Source organism: Salvelinus sp. IW2-2015, linkage group LG12, assembly GCF_002910315.2.
Source record: "Salvelinus sp. IW2-2015 linkage group LG12, ASM291031v2, whole genome shotgun sequence".
Classification (NCBI taxonomy): domain Eukaryota; kingdom Metazoa; phylum Chordata; class Actinopteri; order Salmoniformes; family Salmonidae; genus Salvelinus; species Salvelinus sp. IW2-2015.
Genome location: NC_036852.1, coordinates 605522 through 611568, shown reverse-complemented (window position 1 = coordinate 611568; position 6047 = coordinate 605522). Strand labels below are relative to the sequence as shown.

The following is a 6047-nucleotide window of genomic DNA, read 5'->3' as shown; positions in this document are numbered from 1 at the left end:
TCTAAAGCCATGAGATCATCTTTCTGGAATTTTCCAAGCTGTTTATCAACTTAGTGTATGTAAACTTCTGACCCACTGGAATTGTGATACAGTGAATTATAAGTGAAATAATATGTCTTTTAACAGTTGTTGGAAAAATTACTTGTGTCATGCACAAAGTAGATGTCCTAACCGACTTGCCAAAACTATAGTTTGTTAACAAGAAATTTGTGGAGTGGTTGAAAAACGAGTTTTATTGAATCCAACCTAAGTGTATGTAAACTTCCCACTTCAACTGTAAGTATTCACACCCTTTACCATGAGAATCAAAATTGAGCTCAGGTGCATCCTGTTTCCATTGATCGTCCTTGAGATGTTTCTACATGTTTCTACCTGTGGTAAATTCAATTGATTGGACACGATTTGGAAGGGCACACATCTGTCTATATAAGGTCTCACAGTTGACAGTGCATGTCAGAGAAAAAAACAAGCAATGAGGTCAAAGGAATTGTCCGTAGAGCTCCAAGACAGGATTGTGTCGAGGTACAGATCTGGGCAAGGGTACAAAAAACATTTCTGCAGCATTGAAGGTTGCCAAGAACACAGTGGCCATTCTTAAATGGAAGAAGTTTGGAACCACCAAAACTCTTCCTAGAACTGTCCGCCCGGCCAAACTAAGCAATCGGGGGAGAAAGGCCTAGGTCAGGAAGGTGACCAAGAACCCGATAGTCACTCTGATAGAGCTCCAGATTTCCTCTGTGGAGATGGGATTAACTTCCAGAAGGACAACCCTCTCTGAAGCACTCCACCAATCAGGCCTTTATGGTAGAGTGGCCAGGCGGAAGCCACTCCTCAGTAAAAGGCACATGACAGCCCGCTTGGAGTTTGACAAAAGGCACCTAAAGACTAAGACCATAAGAAACAAGTTTCTCGGGTCTGATGAAACCAAGAATGAACTCTTTGGCCTGAATTCCAAGTGTCACGTCTGGAGGAAACCTGGCACCATCCCTACGGTGAAGGATGGTGGTGGCAGCATCATGCAGTGGGGATGTTTTCCAGAGGCAGGGACTGCGAGACTAGTCAGGATCGAGGGAAAGATGAATTTAGCAAATTACAGAGAGATCCTTGATGAAACCTGCTCCAGAGTGCTCAGAACCGAAAGTTCACCTTCCAACAGGACAACGACCTAAGCACACAGCTAAGACAATGCAGAAGTGGCTTCAGGACAGGTCTCTGAATGTCCTTGAGTGGACCATCCAGAGCCTGGACTTGAACCCGATCGAACATCTCTGGAGAGACCTGAAAATAGCTGTGCAGCAACACTCCCCATCCAACCTGGCAGAGCTTGAGAGGATCTGCAGGGAAGAATGGGAGAAATTCCTCAAATATAGGTGTCATATCCTAGAAGACTCGAGGCTGTAATCGCTGCCAAAGGTGCTTCAATAAAGTACTGAGTAAATGGTCTGAATACTTATTTAATGTGATATTTCAGTTTTCTATTATTAATACATTTGCAAAAATTTCAAAAAACCTGTGTCTAGATTAATGAGGGAAAAAAGCAATTTAATACATTTTTGAATAAGGCTGTAACATTACAAAATGTGGAAAAAGTCAGTATTGTATGCTGCTTGCATAAATGATGGAAATATTGCCGGGAGATATGTATATTCGTAGCTTAGAAAGTAATAAACGTTACTAAGCGTATTTTGTGAGTAAGCTGTTAGTTGCCCATGTTGTGCATCACGCTAATAATTGGTCCCTTTTTCCCCTCTTAATTTCCCTACTTTTGGACTTTGGTGGTGCACATGTAGCCTATAGCCTGTTTTAAAAGAAATTGTAATCATCAAATTTTGTAAGAGCTTTCAATTGTCTGCTTATATGCCCCGATATATTTATCCTACGGTTCGACTTGTGTACAGGGACAATACTGTAAGAACGGCCTATGTTCTGAATTATGTCGCTGTATATTTCAAACGGCTGAACAATATTTAATATGACAACGTTTAGTCCTAACTGCATCATTAATGTCTTAATCAAAATTACGTATTGCCTCTTATCCGCTCGTCGTTCCGCATTGCCATAGTTTTGGTATATCTCAATATCATAGTAAACCACATTTGTTTAAAACAAGTCAAGCCATAAATCAGCTATGTTTTTTTTTTAAAGGCAGTAATGAGGCTGAATGAACTGTTTTGGACTGCCAGAACAAGCTCCCGCTGATAGCCAGGTTGGTAAAATTTGGGACTGCTTCATGTTTTTAGCCTTTATTTACTAGGCAAGTCAGTTAAGAACAAAATCTTATTTTATCAATGATGGGCCTACCCCTGACTACACTGGCCCCAACTGTGCTCGTACTCCCTATGGGACTCTCAAATCACAAGCTGAATGTGAATAAACCTGCATTTGAACAGAGACTGAAGCGAACAACCTATCTTGTGCCTTAGAACCGCTGCGCCACTCGGGGCCACCTAACAGTTTGGTGGCCAACAGTTTTGTCACACCGTTAATAGTGCAATTAATTATTGTTTAGTCACAGCGCACCTGGCCAAGACAAAGTAGGCTTTTGCTATTCAACGGCAAGTAGAGTGAAATATGCTGGAAACACATTGGAATTTTAGATTTGTATTCAGTAAATGAAACTGAAACGAAAAAGTACATTTTTGTGTGCACTGTGTCCTCAACCACTGATTGTACTGCAACAATTAATTGGGTGGAAACACCACTGTTTGGAAAATGCGCACATTTTCTGATGTGGATCTTTAGATATTCTCATGTCGGCCAAATTGGTTGGAAACGTCGCTACTAACCCAGGTTTCCATTTTTATAAGGAGGAGTAAAGTAACTGTCAGATAAAAAATGTCAATGACCCGGCCTGATGGACAGAACATTTTCGGGAAACTATTCCAAATGTCGTCAAAACCAAAATACACTAGACAAGGTGGGGAATCTTTTTGTGTCGGGTAAAATTAATTACGAGAAATGTTGAGTTGAATATGCTTTTATGCGCAAATATTAATATAATAACCATCATATCGAAGTAAACCATGAGTCCACGTGATAACATGTTTGTGTGGTCCTCCCACACGACCGCAGTTTATTAGGCACAGATGAAATAAATGTGTATGAAACTTCAAGAGAGGTTCGGTTTGAAAGTACCAAGGTTATGAGTTTTGATGCTCCTTTCCATATATTTGAGGGTCTTATTCTGGGCGTGACATTATTATCGATACTTGTTGCTGCCTTTGACAAATACAAATAAATATCGCTCTTTATACATAGAATCTCATAAATGACTGTATAGTTTAGCCCCACTTAGTTTTGAATGGAAACATCTCTCTGGTGGTAAAATGTGCATAATTGTTTTTATGCAGATTTTGAAATATCACATGAAACTCTGTCGCAGATTGGATGGGGAACCTAGCTAGTGATATGATAGTGGACAGGGTGTAGACAAAATTACTTTAATATGTGGTGAGTTCTAGATACAGTCAAGATTAACATTTCTGCTCCAGTTAGTGGTGGTAGAGGGGACATTTACTAGTTCAAAGTGGTCAGACTACATAGACCAGATACACACAGCAAGCAGAATTCTAGACAGAAAAGGTTAATAGAAAATGTAATAAAAAAAGGTTAATAAAAATGTCTCTTTTAAAATTGCCAAAGGGTTAGGACTACCATATTTTACCATCATGTTTTTACCCTGGATACATTGATAACTCTGATACATGTATGAAATGTCTTGCTTTTCCAGATCTTATCATAAAGTGGGAGGTGAGCTGTCACTGTTGAAGACCAGACCAAGTCCCAAGCTAACTTCCACCAAGCATCCATATGAAGCAATGGGAATAACAAGGATGGCAGAGTGTGGACAATGAATTTTTGGTGGTCTGGACATCTATGCTGCCTTCAAGGCCGTACAACCCTGACCAGACTACTGAGAGAGCTGAAGAATCAGTGGATTGATGAAAACAGACAGTGGAGTTATTCTGTGGAGTTTCAACAAGCAACCTGCTTGACAAGACTATAAAACTATCTGTTATCAGTAAGTGTTTTGTGTGTGTGTGCGTGTGTCTATGTACATCTGTGTATGTATGTGCGTGGTCATGTAGAAACAGCAGGTTGTGCAGTCTCTCACAAGCATTTCCCCAAATTATTCCTGTGTCTTTCCTCTATTTACAGAGGCAGTCCCCAAACCACAATCACTTTTCCTGTAACCCAGACAAAACCTCCTGCATCTGACCTGTGAGGGCAAACCCACTGATGCTGAACCAGTCACTTACAGCTGGAAAGTGGGAGAGGGGTGTGGAAGTCTTAGACAAACAGTGATGTCTTTAAGAACGACACTGGCAAATCAACCAACAGTTACAAGTACATCTGCAAGCTGAATAACTCTGTTAGTGGGGAATCAGTGAGCCAGTTGGAGAGGTGTTTGTCTCAGGTGAGTCAACATTAATAAGTGTGTTACATACTTATGTATTGATTTGTTTGTAACACTGCTAGTTTTGTAAACATTTTTAATGCTGCATATGTTGAATACCTGATCAACTCCTGTCAAAGTATCAATACAAAATGTGTTTTCATTTCAGAGCCTTCCATCAGAGATGTTTGTTGGTGTTGTTGTCACTGCCATTGTAGCATTTGTTTCATTGTCATAACAGGTAAGAACAGCACATCTATAGTAACAGAGCACTGCACATGTACATAGTTGTGAAGAACAGATTGACATAACAGCAGCAACAACAGTGAGGTATACCCCCTGAAGGGGATACCTGTTTCTACCTGTATTTACAGTAGTGTTCAGGCTACTGTTACAGTCAAGACAAGGGGTTAGATGCACCGCCTGCTGTAGGTCACAGTCTTCATAATGTGTCACAAGGACATATCAATTTGGACCGCGCACACTATGGAATAACCTAATCGGATTCCTTACACTGTTTTCCAATGACCGATAGCCACACATCTAAAACAGGGAGCTATCCCTGGGTGCCTTAGCACAGGTTCGCTACCTTTCCTCTCTGTTTCTTTGTCCTACCTTGGCATTGAGACCACTGTTAGTGACTTCCACTTTGGCAGCATTAAACCACTTGTACATCTGCGGTGTAAACTGAATTAGCTTCCACTCTCAATGCTGCTTGTACTATTAAATCCCAATGAGAATGCTGGTCCACTACCCCCTCTTTATTTGATTGGAATTTTCCGTTAGCAGGGAAATGCTGACCAATTTTACTTTTTTTTTTCCGACATTCAAGAATTGGTCAAATGCTCGTGCTCCTCTTTCACCACCTCTATGGCTTTATTAAACTTCTCTTCCTCTAGCCCCGCTTTACAGGAGAATCCCTGAATGTCTGTCGCATTTCAATAGTTATTATTCTGAAATCTCTCCTGATGGTGTCCAGGGTGTTTAGATCTTCTTCACTCCCGGCTCTAATACACGCCTTTTATTACTGTTTTCCAAGGTAACGCTAACCACTTCCCCGAGAATATTATGGTATTTGTGCCTATTAATTGGTCATGGCACTTAATACCTTGCATTTGAATCAATCTTATAGCTCTGCAAATGTATTACTGGAGATTACGGGTGACCTTATGTCTTATTCCAGTGTACGCTCAAATATCACTGTTGTTGTTACACACATTACCAAAATATTCACAGTTGTCTTCCTATTTCCACATACTCTGTCAGGTTCCCCCTCCCAATAGGGCATAAACCAACCTCTCTCCTATTGCTACTGGTAATACACACAAATCTAAAGCAGTTTGAATATCTTATTGCTTTTCTTTTAACCTGAATGTGGCTTTCTTTCAGAAATTACGGCAACCTTATATCACCATCCACATTCCCTCCTGTTGTCCTTCTCCATGGACTACTTCTCTACAATCTGCCTACTAGTAACAAAGCATGACAATTTATCCATACACACACACTACGGCCACCGCGGCTGGGCTTTCACCTCCCTTTACGGGTCTAGTAGGGAACCAACCCCACTCGGGACTTACCCCTAGACTTACCCTCTCAGGTACCAACCTGCTCGGCTTACCTTCTGAGAATTACCCTATACTTTATAGTC

General features: G+C 40.8%; 1 protein-coding gene across 4 annotated transcripts in view; it reads left to right on the top strand.

Annotated features, from left to right (window-relative positions):
• LOC111970835 (CD48 antigen-like) overlaps nucleotides 1–6047 on the top strand; it is a 176847-nt gene that overhangs the window by 8098 nt on the left and 162702 nt on the right. The gene's annotated exons all lie outside the window — the stretch shown is intronic.